The sequence below is a fragment of the Lissotriton vulgaris genome, chromosome 10 (genome assembly GCF_964263255.1).
Source record: "Lissotriton vulgaris chromosome 10, aLisVul1.2, whole genome shotgun sequence".
Lineage (NCBI taxonomy): Eukaryota > Metazoa > Chordata > Amphibia > Caudata > Salamandridae > Lissotriton > Lissotriton vulgaris.
The window spans coordinates 660,692,312-660,717,412 of NC_141698.1; positions in this window are offsets into that span (position 1 = coordinate 660,692,312).

Sequence of the window (25,101 nt, forward strand, 5' to 3'; positions counted from 1 at the left end):
AGCCCAGGCTACCCTGCTACCCATTTCAAAAACCTGATAAATGTATCCTATTGCTGGCCCTCATGTCAGATGACATCCTGCTGTAGCTTTATGATGTCAGGGCACCATTTGACCAATCATCATGGGTGACAATTACACAGAACAAGGAGACATTAGGAATTCCGCACTAGGTAACGCTCTGAAATTATGACTGCAGGCCAAGTAGGAGGTGTAATGGGAAAGCACTCTTCAACATTGAAGACACTGGGCTCCCCCATTTGAAAGGGGGCTGGAGGTACAAGAACACAGAGTATCCTAAAGAGCAACCCTTCTTGAGAATAAGAGTCCCACTTTCAGTGTGAAGGGTGGAAGGTTAAAATAGCTTCTCCCCATGTGAGAGAAAGTCAATTGCTCTAATATAGGACACCTCATTCCAGCCTCAAAGACATTCATTTAATCCGATGACCTATTACTAGCAAAAGTAATGAAAGTATGATTGTCAGCCTTGTAGACAGTAAACGTCTTGGAATAGCTATCATGATGCCCTTAGCGCCATCTATATGGCTTCAGTCTTGATAAATAATTTTCATGCGGAAGACGCAACTAAAAGGAGCAGAGAGCCGTCACATGCTATGCACCTTTTTTAAGGACCAGCAAAATGATAAATTTAGAGTTTGACTCGCCATGTAAATTGTTAAATGAAGCAGAGGGCTGCTGAAGTTTTTTTTTTTCTCTCAGCAACTCTGAGAAATTTTCTTCTGCAACACTCCCTCTGCTGGTCATTCAATATAGTCTGCAAATGGAAAAGTCCACTGTTAGTCTATTAACAGAACTTGAATATTACCAAACTAATGCACCACAACAACAATCAGTTTTTGGTAAATGGTTATCAATCAGTACTATGACGCCTGTAACATGGTGAAAATACATAGCTCAAAAAGAATTCAAATCTCTATTTTATTTTCAACCTAGCATACCTTTCCATCCTAAGCCTCCATTGCTACCACTCTTTATACAACTTTAGCATCTATATTAGAATGTAGATAAAAATATTTATTGCTATCCAAGTGACAGCGTACCCTGCTCATTGCAATTCTGTTAGGTTAGAGTACACCAATGACCATTAAGGGATCTGATAAGTTTATGGAGGAAGGTTTATGCTACAGTTAGTGGTAAAGAGAAAAACTATGAACCACAGATTTGGACATCTTCATTCCTGCAAATCCCTATCAGTTAACCTATAGAGAACCTGAGAATACTGTGATCACCGACACCTTCAAACAAAAAATTAAGTCTCAAATAATGCCCTTCTTTTGCTCGTCTCGCCATCTTTGCCTTTCTGCTGGCAGCCCAGGCTACCCTGCTACCCATTTCAATAACCTGATAAATGTATCCTATTGCTGGCCCTCATGTCAGATGACATCCTGCTGTAGCTTTATGATGTCAGGGCACCATTTGACCAATCGTCATGGGTGACAATTACACAGAACAAGGAGGCATTAGGAATTCAGCACTAGGTAACGCTCTGAAATTATGACTGCAGGCCAAGTAGGAGGTGTAATGGGAAAGCACTCTTCAACATTGAAGACACTGGGCTCCCCATTTGAAAGGGGGCTGGAGGTACAAGAACACAGAGTATCCTAAAGAGCAACCCTTCTTGAGAATAAGAGTCCCACTTTCAGTGTGAAGGGTGGAAGGTTAAAATAGCTTCTCCCCATGTGAGAGAAAGTCAATTGCTCTAATATAGGACACCTCATTCCAGCCTCAAAGACATTCATTTAATCCGATGACCTATTACTAGCAAAAGTAATGAAAGTATGATTGTCAGCCTTGTAGACAGTAAACGTCTTGGAATAGCTATCATGATGCCCTTAGCGCCATCTATGTGGCTTCAGTCTTGATAAATAATTTTCATGCGGAAGACGCAACTAAAAGGAGCAGAGAGCCGTCACATGCTATGCACCTTTTTTAAGGACCAGCAAAATGATAAATTTAGAGTTTGACTCACCATGTAAATTGTTAAATGAAGCAGAGGGCTGCTGAAGTTTTTTTTTTTTCTCTCAGCAACTCTGAGAAATTTTCTTCTGCAACACTCCCTCTGCTGGTCATTCAATATAGTCTGCAAATGGAAAAGTCCACTGTTAGTCTATTAACAGAACTTGAATATTACCAAACTAATGCACCACAACAACAATCAGTTTTTGGTAAATGGTTATCAATCAGTACTATGACATCTGTAACATGGTGAAAATACATAGCTCAAAAAGAATTCAAATCTCTATTTTATTTTCAACCTAGCATACCTTTCCATCCTAAGCCTCCGTTGCTGCCACTCTTTATACAACTTTAGCATCTATATTAGAATGTAGATAAAAATATTTATTGCTATCCAAGTGACAGCATACCCTGCTCATTGCAATTCTGTTAGGTCAGAGTACACCAATGACCATTAAGGGATCTGATAAGTTTATGGAGGAAGGTTTATGCTACAGTTAGTGGTAATGAGAAAAACTATGAACCACAGATTTGGACATCTTCATTCCTGCAAATCCCTATCAGTTAACCTATAGAGAACCTGAGAATACTGTGATCACCGACACCTTCAAACAAATAATTAAGTCTCAAATAATGCCCTTCTTTTGCTCATCTCGCCATCTTTGCCTTTCTGCTGGCAGCCCAGGCTACCCTGCTACCCATTTCAAAAACCTGATAAATGTATCCTATTGCTGGCCCTCATGTCAGATGACATCCTGCTGTAGCTTTATGATGTCAGGGCACCATTTGACCAATCATCATTGGTGACAATTACACAGAACAAGGAGACATTAGGAATTCCGCACTAGGTAACGCTCTGAAATTATGACTGCAGGCCAAGTAGGAGGTGTAATGGGAAAGCACTCTTCAACATTGAAGACACTGGGCTCCCCATTTGAAAGGGGGCTGGAGGTACAAGAACACAGAGTATCCTAAAGAGCAACCCTTCTTGAGTATAAGAGTCCCACTTTCAGTGTGAAGGGTGGAAGGTTAAAATAGCTTCTCCCCATGTGAGAGAAAGTCAATTGCTTTAATATAGAACACCTCAATCCAGCCTCAAAGACATTCATTTAATCCGATGACCTATTACTAGCACAAGTAATGAAAGTATGATTGTCAGCCTTGTAGACAGTAAACGTCTTTGAAATAGCTATCATGATGCCCTTAGCGCCATTTATATGGCTTCAGTCTTGATAAATAATTTTCATGCGGAAGACGCCACTAAAAGGAGCAGAGAGCCGTCACATGCTATGCACTTTTTTTAAGGACCAGCAAAATGATAAATGTAGAGTTTGACTCACCATGTAAATTGTTAAATGAAACAGAGGGCTGCTGAAGTTATTTTTTTTTTCTCTCAGCAACTCAGAAATTTTCTTCTGCAACACTCCCTCTGCTGGTCATTCAATATAGTCTGCAAATGGAAAAGTCCACTGTTAGTCTATTAACAGAACTTGAATATTACCAAACTAATGCACCACAACAACAATCAGTTTTTGGTAAATGGTTATCAATCAGTACTATGACGCCTGTAACATGGTGAAAATACATAGCTCAAAAAGAATTCAAATCTCTATTTTATTTTCAACCTAGCATACCTTTCCATCCTAAGCCTCTGTTGCTACCACTCTTTATACAACTTAAGCATCTATATTAGAATGTAGATAAAAATATTTATTGCTATCCAAGTGACAGCGTACCCTGCTCATTGCAATTCTGTTAGGTTAGAGTACACCAATGACCATTAAGGGATCTGATAAGTTTATGGAGGAAGGTTTATGCTACAGTTAGTGGTAATGAGAAAAACTATGAACCACAGATTTGGACATCTTCATTCCTGCAAATCCCTATCAGTTAACCTATAGAGAACCTGAGAATACTGTGATCACCGACACCTTCAAACAAAAAATTAAGTCTCAAATAATGCCCTTCTTTTGCTCATCTCGCCATCTTTGCCTTTCTGCTGGCAGCCCAGGCTACCCTGCTACCCATTTCAATAACCTGATAAATGTATCCTATTGCTGGCCCTCATGTCAGATGATATCCTGCTGTAGCTTTATGATGTCAGGGCACCATTTGACCAATCGTCATGGGTGACAATTACACAGAACAAGGAGGCATTAGGAATTCAGCACTAGGTAACGCTCTGAAATTATGACTGCAGGCCAAGTAGGAGGTGTAATGGGAAAGCACTCTTCAACATTGAAGACACTGGGCTCCCCATTTGAAAGGGGGCTGGAGGTACAAGAACACAGAGTATCCTAAAGAGCAACCCTTCTTGAGTATAAGAGTCCCACTTTCAGTGTGAAGGGTGGAAGGTTAAAATAGCTTCTCCCCATGTGAGAGAAAGTCAATTGCTCTAATATAGGACACCTCATTCCAGCCTCAAAGACATTCATTTAATCCGATGACCTATTACTAGCAAAAGTAATGAAAGTATGATTGTCAGCCTTGTAGACAGTAAACGTCTTTGAAATAGCTATCATGATGCCCTTAGCGCCATTTATATGGCTTCAGTCTTGATAAATAATTTTCATGCGGAAGACGCCACTAAAAGGAGCAGAGAGCCGTCACATGCTATGCACTTTTTTTAAGGACCAGCAAAATGATAAATTTAGAGTTTGACTCACCATGTAAATTGTTAAATGAAACAGAGGGCTGCTGAAGTTATTTTTTTTTTCTCTCAGCAACTCAGAAATTTTCTTCTGCAACACTCCCTCTGCTGGTCATTCAATATAGTCTGCAAATGGAAAAGTCCACTGTTAGTCTATTAACAGAACTTGAATATTACCAAACTAATGCACCACAACAACAATCAGTTTTTGGTAAATGGTTATCAATCAGTACTATGACGCCTGTAACATGGTGAAAATACATAGCTCAAAAAGAATTCAAATCTCTATTTTATTTTCAACCTAGCATACCTTTCCATCCTAAGCCTCCGTTGCTACCACTCTTTATACAACTTAAGCATCTATATTAGAATGTAGATAAAAATATTTATTGCTATCCAAGTGACAGCGTACCCTGCTCATTGCAATTCTGTTAGGTTAGAGTACACCAATGACCATTAAGGGATCTGATAAGTTTATGGAGGAAGGTTTATGCTACAGTTAGTGGTAATGAGAAAAACTATGAACCACAGATTTGGACATCTTCATTCCTGCAAATCCCTATCAGTTAACCTATAGAGAACCTGAGAATACTGTGATCACCGACACCTTCAAACAAAAAATTAAGTCTCAAATAATGCCCTTCTTTTGCTCGTCTCGCCATCTTTGCCTTTCTGCTGGCAGCCCAGGCTACCCTGCTACCCATTTCAATAACCTGATAAATGTATCCTATTGCTGGCCCTCATGTCAGATGACATCCTGCTGTAGCTTTATGATGTCAGGGCACCATTTGACCAATCGTCATGGGTGACAATTACACAGAACAAGGAGGCATTAGGAATTCAGCACTAGGTAATGCTCTGAAATTATGACTGCAGGCCAAGTAGGAGGTGTAATGGGAAAGCACTCTTCAACATTGAAGACACTGGGCTCCCCATTTGAAAGGGGGCTGGAGGTACAAGAACACAGAGTATCCTAAAGAGCAACCCTTCTTGAGTATAAGAGTCCCACTTTCAGTGTGAAGGGTGGAAGGTTAAAATAGCTTCTCCCCATGTGAGAGAAAGTCAATTGCTCTAATATAGGACACCTCATTCCAGCCTCAAAGACATTCATTTAATCCGATGACCTATTACTAGCAAAAGTAATGAAAGTATGATTGTCAGCCTTGTAGACAGTAAACGTCTTTGAAATAGCTATCATGATGCCCTTAGCGCCATTTATATGGCTTCAGTCTTGATAAATAATTTTCATGCGGAAGACGCCACTAAAAGGAGCAGAGAGCCGTCACATGCTATGCACTTTTTTTAAGGACCAGCAAAATGATAAATGTAGAGTTTGACTCACCATGTAAATTGTTAAATGAAGCAGAGGGCTGCTGAAGTTTTTTTTTTTTCTCTCAGCAACTCTGAGAAATTTTCTTCTGCAACACTCCCTCTGCTGGTCATTCAATATAGTCTGCAAATGGAAAAGTCCACTGTTAGTCTATTAACAGAACTTGAATATTACCAAACTAATGCACCACAACAACAATCAGTTTTTGGTAAATGGTTATCAATCAGTACTATGACGCCTGTAACATGGTGAAAATACATAGCTCAAAAAGAATTCAAATCTCTATTTTATTTTCAACCTAGCATACCTTTCCATCCTAAGCCTCCGTTGCTACCACTCTTTATACAACTTAAGCATCTATATTAGAATGTAGATAAAAATATTTATTGCTATCCAAGTGACAGCGTACCCTGCTCATTGCAATTCTGTTAGGTTAGAGTACACCAATGACCATTAAGGGATCTGATAAGTTTATGGAGGAAGGTTTATGCTACAGTTAGTGGTAATGAGAAAAACTATGAACCACAGATTTGGACATCTTCATTCCTGCAAATCCCTATCAGTTAACCTATAGAGAACCTGAGAATACTGTGATCACCGACACCTTCAAACAAAAAATTAAGTCTCAAATAATGCCCTTCTTTTGCTCGTCTCGCCATCTTTGCCTTTCTGCTGGCAGCCCAGGCTACCCTGCTACCCATTTCAATAACCTGATAAATGTATCCTATTGCTGGCCCTCATGTCAGATGACATCCTGCTGTAGCTTTATGATGTCAGGGCACCATTTGACCAATCGTCATGGGTGACAATTACACAGAACAAGGAGGCATTAGGAATTCAGCACTAGGTAACGCTCTGAAATTATGACTGCAGGCCAAGTAGGAGATGTAATGGGAAAGCACTCTTCAACATTGAAGACACTGGGCTCCCCATTTGAAAGGGGGCTGGAGGTACAAGAACACAGAGTATCCTAAAGAGCAACCCTTCTTGAGTAGAAGAGTCCCACTTTCAGTGTGAAGGGTGGAAGGTTAAAATAGCTTCTCCCCATGTGAGAGAAAGACAATTGCTCTAATATAGGACACCTCATTCCAGCCTCAAAGACATTCATTTAATCCGATGACCTATTACTAGCAAAAGTAATGAAAGTATGATTGTCAGCCTTGTAGACAGTAAACGTCTTGGAATAGCTATCATGATGCCCTTAGCGCCATCTATATGGCTTCAGTCTTGATAAATAATTTTCATGCGGAAGACGCAACTAAAAGGAGCAGAGAGCCGTCACATGCTATGCACCTTTTTTAAGGACCAGCAAAATGATAAATTTAGAGTTTGACTCGCCATGTAAATTGTTAAATGAAGCAGCGGGCTGCTGAAGTTTTTTTTTTTTCTCTCAGCAACTCTGAGAAATTTTCTTCTGCAACACTCCCTCTGCTGGTCATTCAATATAGTCTGCAAATGGAAAAGTCCACTGTTAGTCTATTAACAGAACTTGAATATTACCAAACTAATGCACCACAACAACAATCAGTTTTTGGTAAATGGTTATCAATCAGTACTATGACATCTGTAACATGGTGAAAATACATAGCTCAAAAAGAATTCAAATCTCTATTTTATTTTCAACCTAGCATACCTTTCCATCCTAAGCCTCCGTTGCTACCACTCTTTATACAACTTTAGCATCTATATTAGAATGTAGATAAAAATATTTATTGCTATCCAAGTGACAGCGTACCCTGCTCATTGCAATTCTGTTAGGTTAGAGTACACCAATGACCATTAAGGGATCTGATAAGTTTATGGAGGAAGGTTTATGCTACAGTTAGTGGTAATGAGAAAAACTATGAACCACAGATTTGGACATCTTCATTCCTGCAAATCCCTATCAGTTAACCTATAGAGAACCTGAGAATACTGTGATCACCGACACCTTCAAACAAAAAATTAAGTCTCAAATAATGCCCTTCTTTTGCTCATCTCGCCATCTTTGCCTTTCTGCTGGCAGCCCAGGCTACCCTGCTACCCATTTCAATAACCTGATAAATGTATCCTATTGCTGGCCCTCATGTCAGATGACATCCTGCTGTAGCTTTATGATGTCAGGGCACCATTTGACCAATCGTCATGGGTGACAATTACACAGAACAAGGAGGCATTAGGAATTCAGCACTAGGTAACGCTCTGAAATTATGACTGCAGGCCAAGTAGGAGGTGTAATGGGAAAGCACTCTTCAACATTGAAGACACTGGGCTCCCCATTTGAAAGGGGGCTGGAGGTACAAGAACACAGAGTATCCTAAAGAGCAACCCTTCTTGAGTATAAGAGTCCCACTTTCAGTGTGAAGGGTGGAAGGTTAAAATAGCTTCTCCCCATGTGAGAGAAAGTCAATTGCTCTAATATAGGACACCTCATTCCAGCCTCAAAGACATTCATTTAATCCGATGACCTATTACTAGCAAAAGTAATGAAAGTATGATTGTCAGCCTTGTAGACAGTAAACGTCTTTGAAATAGCTATCATGATGCCCTTAGCGCCATTTATATGGCTTCAGTCTTGATAAATAATTTTCATGCGGAAGACGCCACTAAAAGGAGCAGAGAGCCGTCACATGCTATGCACTTTTTTTAAGGACCAGCAAAATGATAAATTTAGAGTTTGACTCACCATGTAAATTGTTAAATGAAACAGAGGGCTGCTGAAGTTATTTTTTTTTTCTCTCAGCAACTCAGAAATTTTCTTCTGCAACACTCCCTCTGCTGGTCATTCAATATAGTCTGCAAATGGAAAAGTCCACTGTTAGTCTATTAACAGAACTTGAATATTACCAAACTAATGCACCACAACAACAATCAGTTTTTGGTAAATGGTTATCAATCAGTACTATGACGCCTGTAACATGGTGAAAATACATAGCTCAAAAAGAATTCAAATCTCTATTTTATTTTCAACCTAGCATACCTATCCATCCTAAGCCTCCGTTGCTACCACTCTTTATACAACTTAAGCATCTATATTAGAATGTAGATAAAAATATTTATTGCTATCCAAGTGACAGCGTACCCTGCTCATTGCAATTCTGTTAGGTTAGAGTACACCAATGACCATTAAGGGATCTGATAAGTTTATGGAGGAAGGTTTATGCTACAGTTAGTGGTAATGAGAAAAACTATGAACCACAGATTTGGACATCTTCATTCCTGCAAATCCCTATCAGTTAACCTATAGAGAACCTGAGAATACTGTGATCACCGACACCTTCAAACAAAAAATTAAGTCTCAAATAATGCCCTTCTTTTGCTCGTCTCGCCATCTTTGCCTTTCTGCTGGCAGCCCAGGCTACCCTGCTACCCATTTCAATAACCTGATAAATGTATCCTATTGCTGGCCCTCATGTCAGATGACATCCTGCTGTAGCTTTATGATGTCAGGGCACCATTTGACCAATCGTCATGGGTGACAATTACACAGAACAAGGAGGCATTAGGAATTCAGCACTAGGTAACGCTCTGAAATTATGACTGCAGGCCAAGTAGGAGGTGTAATGGGAAAGCACTCTTCAACATTGAAGACACTGGGCTCCCCATTTGAAAGGGGGCTGGAGGTACAAGAACACAGAGTATCCTAAAGAGCAACCCTTCTTGAGTAGAAGAGTCCCACTTTCAGTGTGAAGGGTGGAAGGTTAAAATAGCTTCTCCCCATGTGAGAGAAAGACAATTGCTCTAATATAGGACACCTCATTCCAGCCTCAAAGACATTCATTTAATCCGATGACCTATTACTAGCAAAAGTAATGAAAGTATGATTGTCAGCCTTGTAGACAGTAAACGTCTTGGAATAGCTATCATGATGCCCTTAGCGCCATCTATATGGCTTCAGTCTTGATAAATAATTTTCATGCGGAAGACGCAACTAAAAGGAGCAGAGAGCCGTCACATGCTATGCACCTTTTTTAAGGACCAGCAAAATGATAAATTTAGAGTTTGACTCGCCATGTAAATTGTTAAATGAAGCAGCGGGCTGCTGAAGTTTTTTTTTTTTCTCTCAGCAACTCTGAGAAATTTTCTTCTGCAACACTCCCTCTGCTGGTCATTCAATATAGTCTGCAAATGGAAAAGTCCACTGTTAGTCTATTAACAGAACTTGAATATTACCAAACTAATGCACCACAACAACAATCAGTTTTTGGTAAATGGTTATCAATCAGTACTATGACATCTGTAACATGGTGAAAATACATAGCTCAAAAAGAATTCAAATCTCTATTTTATTTTCAACCTAGCATACCTTTCCATCCTAAGCCTCCGTTGCTACCACTCTTTATACAACTTTAGCATCTATATTAGAATGTAGATAAAAATATTTATTGCTATCCAAGTGACAGCGTACCCTGCTCATTGCAATTCTGTTAGGTTAGAGTACACCAATGACCATTAAGGGATCTGATAAGTTTATGGAGGAAGGTTTATGCTACAGTTAGTGGTAATGAGAAAAACTATGAACCACAGATTTGGACATCTTCATTCCTGCAAATCCCTATCAGTTAACCTATAGAGAACCTGAGAATACTGTGATCACCGACACCTTCAAACAAAAAATTAAGTCTCAAATAATGCCCTTCTTTTGCTCATCTCGCCATCTTTGCCTTTCTGCTGGCAGCCCAGGCTACCCTGCTACCCATTTCAATAACCTGATAAATGTATCCTATTGCTGGCCCTCATGTCAGATGACATCCTGCTGTAGCTTTATGATGTCAGGGCACCATTTGACCAATCGTCATGGGTGACAATTACACAGAACAAGGAGGCATTAGGAATTCAGCACTAGGTAACGCTCTGAAATTATGACTGCAGGCCAAGTAGGAGGTGTAATGGGAAAGCACTCTTCAACATTGAAGACACTGGGCTCCCCATTTGAAAGGGGGCTGGAGGTACAAGAACACAGAGTATCCTAAAGAGCAACCCTTCTTGAGTATAAGAGTCCCACTTTCAGTGTGAAGGGTGGAAGGTTAAAATAGCTTCTCCCCATGTGAGAGAAAGTCAATTGCTCTAATATAGGACACCTCATTCCAGCCTCAAAGACATTCATTTAATCCGATGACCTATTACTAGCAAAAGTAATGAAAGTATGATTGTCAGCCTTGTAGACAGTAAACGTCTTTGAAATAGCTATCATGATGCCCTTAGCGCCATTTATATGGCTTCAGTCTTGATAAATAATTTTCATGCGGAAGACGCCACTAAAAGGAGCAGAGAGCCGTCACATGCTATGCACTTTTTTAAGGACCAGCAAAATGATAAATTTAGAGTTTGACTCACCATGTAAATTGTTAAATGAAGCAGAGGGCTGCTGACGTGTTTTTTTTTTCTCTCAGCAACTCTGAGAAATTTTCTTCTGCAACACTCCCTCTGCTGGTCATTCAATATAGTCTGCAAATGGAAAAGTCCACTGTTAGTCTATTAACAGAACTTGAATATTACCAAACTAATGCACCACAACAACAATCAGTTTTTGGTAAATGGTTATCAATCAGTACTATGACGCCTGTAACATGGTGAAAATACATAGCTCAAAAAGAATTCAAATCTCTATTTTATTTTCAACCTAGCATACCTTTCCATCCTAAGCCTCCGTTGCTGCCACTCTTTATACAACTTTAGCATCTATATTAGAATGTAGATAAAAATATTTATTGCTATCCAAGTGACAGCATACCCTGCTCATTGCAATTCTGTTAGGTCAGAGTACACCAATGACCATTAAGGGATCTGATAAGTTTATGGAGGAAGGTTTATGCTACAGTTAGTGGTAATGAGAAAAACTATGAACCACAGATTTGGACATCTTCATTCCTGCAAATCCCTATCAGTTAACCTATAGAGAACCTGAGAATACTGTGATCACCGACACCTTCAAACAAATAATTAAGTCTCAAATAATGCCCTTCTTTTGCTCATCTCGCCATCTTTGCCTTTCTGCTGGCAGCCCAGGCTACCCTGCTACCCATTTCAAAAACCTGATAAATGTATCCTATTGCTGGCCCTCATGTCAGATGACATCCTGCTGTAGCTTTATGATGTCAGGGCACCATTTGACCAATCATCATGGGTGACAATTACACAGAACAAGGAGACATTAGGAATTCCGCACTAGGTAACGCTCTGAAATTATGACTGCAGGCCAAGTAGGAGGTGTAATGGGAAAGCACTCTTCAACATTGAAGACACTGGGCTCCCCATTTGAAAGGGGGCTGGAGGTACAAGAACACAGAGTATCCTAAAGAGCAACCCTTCTTGAGTATAAGAGTCCCACTTTCAGTGTGAAGGGTGGAAGGTTAAAATAGCTTCTCCCCATGTGAGAGAAAGTCAATTGCTCTAATATAGAACACCTCAATCCAGCCTCAAAGACATTCATTTAATCCGATGACCTATTACTAGCACAAGTAATGAAAGTATGATTGTCAGCCTTGTAGACAGTAAACGTCTTTGAAATAGCTATCATGATGCCCTTAGCGCCATTTATATGGCTTCAGTCTTGATAAATAATTTTCATGCGGAAGACGCCACTAAAAGGAGCAGAGAGCCGTCACATGCTATGCACTTTTTTTAAGGACCAGCAAAATGATAAATGTAGAGTTTGACTCACCATGTAAATTGTTAAATGAAACAGAGGGCTGCTGAAGTTATTTTTTTTTTCTCTCAGCAACTCAGAAATTTTCTTCTGCAACACTCCCTCTGCTGGTCATTCAATATAGTCTGCAAATGGAAAAGTCCACTGTTAGTCTATTAACAGAACTTGAATATTACCAAACTAATGCACCACAACAACAATCAGTTTTTGGTAAATGGTTATCAATCAGTACTATGATGTCTGTAACATGGTGAAAATACATAGCTCAAAAAGAATTCAAATCTCTATTTTATTTTCAACCTAGCATACCTTTCCATCCTAAGCCTCCGTTGCTACCACTCTTTATACAACTTTAGCATCTATATTAGAATGTAGATAAAAATATTTATTGCTATCCAAGTGACAGCGTACCCTGCTCATTGCAATTCTGTTAGGTTAGAGTACACCAATGACCATTAAGGGATCTGATAAGTTTATGGAGGAAGGTTTATGCTACAGTTAGTGGTAATGAGAAAAACTATGAACCACAGATTTGGACATCTTCATTCCTGCAAATCCCTATCAGTTAACCTATAGAGAACCTGAGAATACTGTGATCACCGACACCTTCAAACAAAAAATTAAGTCTCAAATAATGCCCTTCTTTTGCTCATCTCGCCATCTTTGCCTTTCTGCTGGCAGCCCAGGCTACCCTGCTACCCATTTCAATAACCTGATAAATGTATCCTATTGCTGGCCCTCATGTCAGATGACATCCTGCTGTAGCTTTATGATGTCAGGGCACCATTTGACCAATCGTCATGGGTGACAATTACACAGAACTAGGAGGCATTAGGAATTCAGCACTAGGTAACGCTCTGAAATTATGACTGCAGGCCAAGTAGGAGGTGTAATGGGAAAGCACTCTTCAACATTGAAGACACTGGGCTCCCCATTTGAAAGGGGGCTGGAGGTACAAGAACACAGAGTATCCTAAAGAGCAACCCTTCTTGAGTATAAGAGTCCCACTTTCAGTGTGAAGGGTGGAAGGTTAAAATAGCTTCTCCCCATGTGAGAGAAAGTCAATTGCTCTAATATAGGACACCTCATTCCAGCCTCAAAGACATTCATTTAATCCGATGACCTATTACTAGCAAAAGTAATGAAAGTATGATTGTCAGCCTTGTAGACAGTAAACGTCTTGGAATAGCTATCATGATGCCCTTAGCGCCATCTATATGGCTTCAGTCTTGATAAATAATTTTCATGCGGAAGACGCAACTAAAAGGAGCAGAGAGCCGTCACATGCTATGCACCTTTTTTAAGGACCAGCAAAATGATAAATTTAGAGTTTGACTCACCATGTAAATTGTTAAATGAAGCAGAGGGCTGCTGACGTTTTTTTTTTTTCTCTCAGCAACTCTGAGAAATTTTCTTCTGCAACACTCCCTCTGCTGGTCATTCAATATAGTCTGCAAATGGAAAAGTCCACTGTTAGTCTATTAACAGAACTTGAATATTACCAAACTAATGCACCACAACAACAATCAGTTTTTGGTAAATGGTTATCAATCAGTACTATGACATCTGTAACATGGTGAAAATACATAGCTCAAAAAGAATTCAAATCTCTATTTTATTTTCAACCTAGCATACCTTTCCATCCTAAGCCTCCGTTGCTGCCACTCTTTATACAACTTTAGCATCTATATTAGAATGTAGATAAAAATATTTATTGCTATCCAAGTGACAGCGTACCCTGCTCATTGCAATTCTGTTAGGTTAGAGTACACCAATGACCATTAAGGGATCTGATAAGTTTATGGAGGAAGGTTTATGCTACAGTTAGTGGTAATGAGAAAAACTATGAACCACAGATTTGGACATCTTCATTCCTGCAAATCCCTATCAGTTAACCTATAGAGAACCTGAGAATACTGTGATCACCGACACCTTCAAACAAAAAATTAAGTCTCAAATAATGCCCTTCTTTTGCTCGTCTCGCCATCTTTGCCTTTCTGCTGGCAGCCCAGGCTACCCTGCTACCCATTTCAATAACCTGATAAATGTATCCTATTGCTGGCCCTCATGTCAGATGACATCCTGCTGTAGCTTTATGATGTCAGGGCACCATTTGACCAATCGTCATGGGTGACAATTACACAGAACAAGGAGGCATTAGGAATTCAGCACTAGGTAACGCTCTGAAATTATGACTGCAGGCCAAGTAGGAGGTGTAATGGGAAAGCACTCTTCAACATTGAAGACACTGGGCTCCCCATTTGAAAGGGGGCTGGGGGTACAAGAACACAGAGTATCCTAAAGAGCAACCCTTCTTGAGTATAAGAGTCCCACTTTCAGTGTGAAGGGTGGAAGGTTAAAATAGCTTCTCCCCATGTGAGAGAAAGTCAATTGCTCTAATATAGGACACCTCATTCCAGCCTCAAAGACATTCATTTAATCCGATGACCTATTACTAGCAAAAGTAATGAAAGTATGATTGTCAGCCTTGTAGACAGTAAACGTCTTGGAATAGCTATCATGATGCCCTTAGCGCCATCTATATGGCTTCAGTCTTGATAAATAATTTTCATGCGGAAGACGCAACTAAAAGGAGCAGAGAGCCGTCACATGCTATGCACCTTTTTTAAGGACCAGCAAAATGATAAATTTAGAGTTTGACTCACCATGTAAATTGTTAAATGAAGCAGAGGGCTGCTGAAGTTTTTTTTTTTTCTCTCAGCAACTGAGAAATTTTCTTCTGCAACACTCCCTCTGCTGGTCATTCAATATAGTCTGCAAATGGAAAAGTCCACTGTTAGTCTATTAACAAAACTTGAATATTACCAAACTAATGCACCACAACAACAATCAGTTTTCGGTAAATGGTTATCAATCAGTACTATGACGTCTGTAACATGGTGAAAATACATAGCTCAAAAAGAATTCAAATCTCTATTTTATTTTCAACCTAGCATACCTTTCCATCCTAAGCCTCCGTTGCTACCACTCTTTATACAACTTTAGCATCTATATTAGAATGTAGATAAAAATATTTATTGCTATCCAAGTGACAGCGTACCCTGCTCATTGCAATTCTGTTAGGTTAGAGTACACCAATGACCATTAAGGGATCTGATAAGTTTATGGAGGAAGGTTTATGCTACAGTTAGTGGTAATGAGAAAAACTATGAACCACAGATTTGGACATCTTCATTCCTGCAAATCCCTATCAGTTAACCTATAGAGAACCTGAGAATACTGTGATCACCGACACCTTCAAACAAAAAATTAAGTCTCAAATAATGCCCTTCTTTTGCTCATCTCGCCATCTTTGCCTTTCTGCTGGCAGCCCAGGCTACCCTGCTACCCATTTCAATAACCTGATAAATGTATCCTATTGCTGGCCCTCATGTCAGATGACATCCTGCTGTAGCTTTATGATGTCAGGGCACCATTTGACCAATCGTCATGGGTGATAATTACACAGAACAAGGAGGCATTAGGAATTCAGCACTAGGTAACGCTCTGAAATTATGACTGCAGGCCAAGTAGGAGGTGTAATGGGAAAGCACTCTTCAACATTGAAGACACTGGGCTCCCCATTTGAAAGGGGGCTGGGGGTACAAGAACACAGAGTATCCTAAAGAGCAACCCTTCTTGAGTATAAGAGTCCCACTTTCAGTGTGAAGGGTGGAAGGTTAAAATAGCTTCTCCCCATGTGAGAGAAAGTCAATTGCTCTAATATAGGACACCTCATTCCAGCCTCAAAGACATTCATTTAATCCGATGACCTATTACTAGCAAAAGTAATGAAAGTATGATTGTCAGCCTTGTAGACAGTAAACGTCTTGGAATAGCTATCATGATGCCCTTAGCGCCATCTATATGGCTTCAGTCTTGATAAATAATTTTCATGCGGAAGACGCAACTAAAAGGAGCAGAGAGCCGTCACATGCTATGCACCTTTTTTAAGGACCAGCAAAATGATAAATTTAGAGTTTGACTCACCATGTAAATTGTTAAATGAAGCAGAGGGCTGCTGAAGTTTTTTTTTTTTCTCTCAGCAACTCTGAGAAATTTTCTTCTGCAACACTCCCTCTGCTGGTCATTCAATATAGTCTGCAAATGGAAAAGTCCACTGTTAGTCTATTAACAAAACTTGAATATTACCAAACTAATGCACCACAACAACAATCAGTTTTCGGTAAATGGTTATCAATCAGTACTATGACGTCTGTAACATGGTGAAAATACATAGCTCAAAAAGAATTCAAATCTCTATTTTATTTTCAACCTAGCATACCTTTCCATCCTAAGCCTCCGTTGCTACCACTCTTTATACAACTTTAGCATCTATATTAGAATGTAGATACAAATATTTATTGCTATCCAAGTGACAGCGTACCCTGCTCATTGCAATTCTGTTAGGTTAGAGTACACCAATGACCATTAAGGGATCTGTTAAGTTTATGGAGGAAGGTTTATGCTACAGTTAGTGGTAATGAGAAAAACTATGAACCACAGATTTGGACATCTTCATTCCTGCAAATCCCTATCAGTTAACCTATAGAGAACCTGAGAATACTGTGATCACCGACACCTTCAAACAAAAAATTAAGTCTCAAATAATGCCCTTCTTTTGCTCGTCTCGCCATCTTTGCCTTTCTGCTGGCAGCCCAGGCTACCCTGCTACCCATTTCAATAACCTGATAAATGTATCCTATTGCTGGCCCTCATGTCAGATGACATCCTGCTGTTGCTTTATGATGTCAGGGCACCATTTGACCAATCGTCATGGGTGACAATTACACAGAACAAGGAGGCATTAGGAATTCAGCACTAGGTAACGCTCTGAAATTATGACTGCAGGCCAAGTAGGAGGTGTAATGGGAAAGCACTCTTCAACATTGAAGACACTGGGCTCCCCATTTGAAAGGGGGCTGGAGGTACAAGAACACAGAGTATCCTAAAGAGCAACCCTTCTTGAGTATAAGAGTCCCACTTTCAGTGTGAAGGGTGGAAGGTTAAAATAGCTTCTCCCCATGTGAGAGAAAGTCAATTGCTCTAATATAGGACACCTCATTCCAGCCTCAAAGACATTCATTTAATCCGATGACCTATTACTAGCAAAAGTAATGAAAGTATGATTGTCAGCCTTGTAGACAGTAAACGTCTTGGAATAGCTATCATGATGCCCTTAGCGCCATCTATATGGCTTCAGTCTTGATAAATAATTTTCATGCGGAAGACGCAACTAAAAGGAGCAGAGAGCCGTCACATGCTATGCACCTTTTTTAAGGACCAGCAAAATGATAAATTTAGAGTTTGACTCACCATGTAAATTGTTAAATGAAGCAGAGGGCTGCTGAAGTTTTTTTTTTTTCTCTCAGCAACTCTGAGAAATTTTCTTCTGCAACACTCCCTCTGCTGGTCATTCAATATAGTCTGCAAATGGAAAAGTCCACTGTTAGTCTATTAACAAAACTTGAATATTACCAAACTAATGCACCACAACAACAATCAGTTTTCGGTAAATGGTTATCAATCAGTACTATGACGTCTGTAACATGGTGAAAAAACATAGCTCAAAAAGAATTCAAATCTCTATTTTATTTTCAACCTAGCATACCTTTCCATCCTAAGCCTCCGTTGCTACCACTCTTTATACAACTTTAGCATCTATATTAGAATGTAGATACAAATATTTATTGCTATCCAAGTGACAGCGTACCCTGCTCATTGCAATTCTGTTAGGTTAGAGTACACCAATGACCATTAAGGGATCTGTTAAGTTTATGGAGGAAGGTTTATGCTACAGTTAGTGGTAATGAGAAAAACTATGAACCACAGATTTGGACATCTTCATTCCTGCAAATCCCTATCAGTTAACCTATAGAGAACCTGAGAATACTGTGATCACCGACACCTTCAAACAAAAAATTAAGTCTCAAATAATGCCCTTCTTTTGCTCGTCTCGCCATCTTTGCCTTTCTGCTGGCAGCCCAGGCTACCCTGCTACCCATTTCAATAACCTGATAAATGTATCCTATTGCTGGCCCTCATGTCAGATGACATCCTGCTGTTGCTTTATGATGTCAGGGCACCATTTGACCAATCGTCATGGGTGACAATTACACAGAACAAGGAGGCATTAGGAATTCAGCACTAGGTAACGCTCTGAAATTATGACTGCAGGCCAAGTAGGAGGTGTAATGGGAAAGCACTCTTCAACATTGAAGACACTGGGCTCCCCATTTGAAAGGGGGCTGGAGGTACAAGAACACAGAGTATCCTAAAGAGCAACCCTTCTTGAGTATAAGAGCCCCACTTTCAGTGTGAAGGGTGGAAGGTTAAAATAGCTTCTCCCCATGTGAGAGAAAGTCAATTGCTCTAATATAGGACACCTCATTCCAGCCTCAAAGACATTCATTTAATCCGATGACCTATTACTAGCAAAAGTAATGAAAGTATGATTGTCAGCCTTGTAGACAGTAAACGTCTTTGAAATAGCTATCATGATGCCCTTAGCGCCATTTATATGGCTTCAGTCTTGATAAATAATTTTCATGCGGAAGACGCCACTAAAAGGAGCAGAGAGCCGTCACATGCTATGCACTTTTTTTAAGGACCAGCAAAATGATAAATTTAGAGTTTGACTCACCATGTAAATTGTTAAATGAAACAGAGGGCTGCTGAAGTTATTTTTTTTTTTCTCTCAGCAACTCAGAAATTTTCTTCTGCAACACTCCCTCTGCTGGTCATTCAATATAATCTGCAAATGGAAAAGTCCACTGTGAGAAGTTGGCCTGGTATATAATGCTCACTAGTTCTAGTGATCACTTTGTACCATGCCAAGCAACCCTTATGATGATGGTTGTAATTCAACCTTGTAGACCAGTTATCCTAGTGGTAACGTGGACAAAGCAGTCTTAGGCTAAACTCTGAAAGGCATGTGAAGCCAGCTGTTATACCATACACAACCCCCTTGAATACCAAATGAAAGGGACACCACACAGATATATATTGAAAATATATATTGATTTATTAACTATAAAATCCCCTGGACTCTTTATGAGCACAGAAGCACAAGCGTTAAATCACAAGACAGTTTAAAATACACAAAAGTTGCACAATATGGATGAGCCCTAGGGGCCACCTAAACCATATACTAAATAAGTGGTATAAGAGATACCAGGAGGAAAGTGAAGAGGCCTAGGGCCTTGGGAATCGCTGGAGCTATTCGAGACTGGAAATAACTAAGTCGGGAAAGGCCCACGGGACTCGGGTGCAGTGTTCAAAGTGCACGCACTTTACAATACAAAGTCTATGGTGCGTAAAAAGCACAAAGTTAGAAAGTTAGGAACCTTCCGAGTGACCTACGGAGCTGAAACTTAAAACACAGGCCCTTGGGATGTGTACCAGTGCAGGAGCACCGGCGGAGCTGAGTTACCTCACCCACAGGAAGCGGGTGCACAGGGTCGAAGATGTGTCGGGTTTCGTCACGCTGGTCGATGGTGCTTGGAGCTGAAGATGCTGCAGGCGGCTCGATGAGAAGAGTTCCGGTGGATCCAAGGGTGGATCTGAAGAGTTGAAGACCTGAAAGCAGAGGGGACAGTGTTCAAAGTCACTAGCCAGTGACTACCGTGGAACCAGATTGGAACCAGGCGATGTCGGGTGCAAACAGGCGTTGTCGGGTAGCTTCTTTCTGCAGCCACGTGGATACCCGGGGTCGAGGACGTCCAGGAGTCGGTCACGAGCTGTCCCACGTAGGCTTCTCGCTGTTGGCGGTGTCGGCGCCCTGATCGGAGCAAACAGGCCTTGGCAAATGCAAGCCACGCAGAAGTTGAAAGATGCTGTTCACTCGGACCAGCAAGGTCAGAGCGAGTGCTCCTTTTCACAGGAGCTTGGGTAGGTCTGGAGCAACCAGACCTGCTGTTTAAATCTTCGGGTTCGTCGCCAAGATGGCCGCTGGCCGCGTGGCTAGTGGCCGGGATGGCGCGTCGAGTGGCACAGTGCAAAAGGGCCCCACGCAGATCGTGGAGATGCTGGGGGGCTGATCTTCGGTGCAAGGGCTGCTCGGTGGTGGGGGTTCTCAGTCCCCAAAGCACAACGTCGAGGATGCCTCAGAAGCTGCGCAGTTAGCTTTACGAGTGTCTTCCAAGAGGTCCGGTCCCACGTCACTCGGTGCCTCCACGGGTCCCTTCTTTGCAGGGACTGTGGATCGGGCTCTGAGAGGTCTGGGAATCTGGTTCTTGTCGGGCTCTGGGCTCGGGCTCCGGCGGGAGGCGGCGGCAAAGCAGACGTCGAGTTGCTGGTTGGTGCCTGTGTTCACAGGGTGGTCACTCCTTGGCCACAAGGGAGATTCTTCTTCAGTCTTCTGTGCAGCAGAATGTCGAAGTCCAGTCTTCTTCTTAGTTTTAAGTTGATTTCGGGATGATCTGCTGTGCAATGGCACTGCTCCCCTTCTTATTCCAATCTAGGGGGTGGATCACCTACTAGGTCCCTCCTCTGGGAGGAACCAGGAAGGGGGGCGGTTACACCCCCTTTCCTTTGTCCAGCTCCGCGCCAGGACTGGGGCTGGAAGGCCCCAGAACCGGTTTGGGCTGGCCTATGCACGGGGACACCTTGTGTGCCCCGGGCATGTCTGATTCTATTCAGCCCTGTCCTACCCAATACACAAAATCCTGTCTGGGGTGGTGCTCGCACCTCCCAAGGCAGGAAACCCTTTGTCCAGGCCACCATCTGCCGAGTTTCGGTCAGCAGCAGGAGGCCAGACTTGTGTCTGTGGTGGCAGCGTCCATTTTGTGAAGCTGAGGCTCTGTTTAACTTTAACCGGGGTTAGGGTTACACACATGTCGTATCCCTCTAGAAGGGTGGAATGCTATCCCCGTCGCCAGAATTGGCGAGGGGATAGTATTCCAATTCGTATGACACCTTACTCGACATGTTTTGATAAAGCCAAACCAAAGATAGCATTTAACCGCGAGGATTATAATGCACTTAAGAGTATATGGTATGGCAATATCCCGGAACAGCTTAGGGAGTGGTTCCCGACAGCTGCAGACAGGCTCAGCTCATGCCAGAGCACCATCTCACATATTTCCAAGCACTCTGCCTCCAGGATTGGTGAGGCCTTCCATAGGAGTGGCTGATAGGAACATATGTGTCCAGTTTAGGGTTAGGCACAGACATACTGTACCTAAGTAAGAGGTGGTTACACCGACTTACCCCAGCTGAGTGATCAGCCAGTTGTGTCAAATATGGAGGCCAGGCCAGGGGTGGCACAATACGTGCTGCAGCCCCTGGTAGGCCTTGGATACACCTATGCCCTGGGCACCTAGGGTGCACTATTACAGGGGCTCATAAGGTGAACCAGTTCCAATTCGTAATGCACCTAGAGTGCATTGGCAGTAATTTAGAGAGAGAACAGCAGGCTGTGGGTCTGATTAGCAGGCCCACAGCCACATTAAGTCAGAAACCAGTGAAGCAAAAAGCAAAAATTTGGGGTGACCATAGGATAGCAGACCCTACTCTCCTACATAACCCCCCCCCAAACGCAGGGACATTAGACTAACCTTGACCAGTTGTGTCTTCATGTTCTAAGTGGAAGTACCTGGAGAGACCATCTGCGTTGCCATGGTCAGTCCCTGGGCGGTGCTCCACTGTAAAGTCCATCCCCTGTAGGGAAATGGACCACCTGAGTAGTTTGGGGTTTTCACCCTTCATCTGATTAAGCCATAGGAGGGGCTTATGGTCGGTCTGAATCTTGAAGTGAGTGCCAAATAAGTATGGTCTCAACTTCTTCAGGGCCCACACCACAGCAAAGGCCTCCCTCTCTATAGCTGACCAACGTTTCTCTCTGGGGGTCAGCCTTCTGCTAATGAAAGCAATGGGCTGGTCCTGGCCATCTACATTAAGCTGTGAAAGCACTGCTCCCACTCCCAACTCAGAAGCATCTGTTTAGACAATGAACTCTCTTGAGTAGTCAGGACTCTTCAGGATAGGTGCAGAGCACATGGCCTTCTTCAGGTCATCAAATGCCTTTTGACAGATTTCTGTCCACTGAACCTTTTTGGGCATCTTCTTGGATGTCAGATCATTAAGAGGAGTCACAATGGACCCATAGTTCTTAACAAACTTCCTGTAGTACCCAGTCAGGCCCAAGAAAGCTCTGACCTGAGTCTGGGTAGTTGGAGGGGACCAGTCCTTGATGGTCTGGATCTTACTCTCCAGTGGTTGAACTTGGCCTCCACCTACAAGGTGGCCCAGGTATACAACCTTGCTCTGCCCTATCTGGCACTTTGTTGCCTTGATAGTGAGGCCTGCCTTCTGCAGAGCCTCAAGCACTTCCTTCAGGTGGATCAGGTGATCCTCCCAGGTGGAGCTAAAGACAGCAATATCGTCCAGATAAGCTGCACAAAAGTCATCCAACCCAGTGAGGACTTGGTTCACCAACCTTTGGAAGGTGGCAGGTGCATTTTTCAAACCAAAGGGCATCACCACAAACTGATAATGCCCACTAGGGGTAGAAAATGCTGTTTTGGCTTTAGACTCCTCAGCTAACCTGATTTGCCAGTAGCCAGCTGTCAAGTCAAATGTGCTCAAATATTTGGCAGAAGCCAACTTGTCAATGAGCTCATCTGCCCTTGGAATAGGGTGTGCATCTGTCCTGGTGACAGCATTGAGTCCTCTGTAATCCACACAGAACCTCATCTCTCTCTTGCCATCTTTGGTGTGAGGTTTGGGGACCAGAACCACTGGGCTAGCCCAGGGGCTCTCTGAAGGCTCAATGACACCTAATTCCAGCATCTTTTGCACCTCAGTCTTTATACAGTCCCTGACGTGGTCAGGTTGCCTGTAAATTTTGCTTTTTACAGGAAGACTGTCACCAGTGTCCACCACATGTGTACACCAGTTAGTCTGACTGGGTGTCAATGAGAACATATGCCTGTATGCCTGTAGAACTTGTCTGCAGTCATGTTGCTGATGTTCAGTGAGGCTGCCACCTAAGGCCACACCATCAACTGAGCCATCCTCAGGGTTCTGAGTGAGCAGGTCTGGGAGAGGGTCACTCTCTTCCTCCTGTCCCTCATCTGTAGCCATGAGCAAGCCCATGTCTGCCCTGCTGACATATGCCTTCAATCTGTTCACATGGAGCACCCTGTGGGGGCTCCTGGGAGTTCCTAGGTCCACCAAGTAGGTAACCTCTCCCTTCTTTTCCAGAATTGTATGGGGTCCAGACCACTTGTCTTGGAGTGCTGCTGGGGCCACTGGCTCCAACACCCATACCTTCTGTCCAGGCTGAAATTCAACAAGGACAGCCTTTTGGTCATGCCAAGCTTTTTGTAATTCTTGGCTAGCCTCAAGGTTTTTGGATGCCTTCTCCATGTACTCTGCCATCCTGGAGCGGAGACCAAGTACATAGTCCACTATGTCCTGTTTAGGCTTTTTGAGAGGTAACTCCCATCCTTCCTTCACAAGACACAGGGGTCCTCTTACAGGGTGCCCAAACAACAATTCAAAGGGGCTGAAGCCAACCCCCTTTTGAGGGACCTCTCTGTAAGCGAACAAAAGGCAGGGCAGAAGGATGTCCCATCTTCGCCTGAGCTTTTCAGGTAATCCTTTAATCATGCCCTTTAGGGTCTTGTTAAATCTCTCAACAAGCCCATTGCATTGTGGGTGATAAGGGGTGGTGAACTTGTAGTTGACACCACATTCCTTCCACATAGCTGTCAAATATCCAGACATGAAGTTGGTACCTCTATCTGATATTACCTCCTTAGGAAACCCCACTCTGGAGAAAACTCCAAGTAAGGCCCTGGCCACAACAGGAGCTGTTGTGGTCCTAAGGGGAATTGCCTCTGGGTACCTGGTGGCATGATCCACTACCACCAGTATGAATCTGTGCCCAGATGCTGTAGGGGGATCCATTGGTCCAACAATATCAATCCCCACTCTTTCAAAGGGAACCCCCACCACAGGTAGTGGTATCAGGGGGGCCTTTGTTGTTCCACCTGCTTTACCACTGGCTTGGCAGGTTTCACAGGAGCGACAAAACTCCTTGGTGTCTTCAGACATGTGAGGCCAGTGAAAGTGAGGGACAAGCCTGTCCCAAGTCTTGTTCTGGCCTAGGTGTCCTGCTAAAGGAATATCATGAGCCAAGGTGAGTAGGAAGCCCCTAAATTGCAGAGGTATAACCAACCTCCTGGTAGCACCAGGCTTGGGGTCTCTAGCCTCTGAATAAAGGAGTCCATCGTCCCAATATACTTTATGGGCACCTTGAGCATTCCCAGCAGCCTCAGCAGCAGCCTGCTGTCTGAGGGGTTCAAGAGAAGGACAGGATAACTGAGCCTGCCCCAAGTCTGCCCTAGAAGGTCCCCCTGTCCCCAGAAACTCAACCTGATCAGGTTCAAGTTCTTCAGGGACAGTTCCTTCAGGGGTCTCAAGATCAGTTTCCTGTGAAGCCTGATCCTCACTTGTAGGCAGTTGGGAAGGCGCAGCCTTAACCCTCCTGTTCTTCTTCTTGGGAGGTACTTG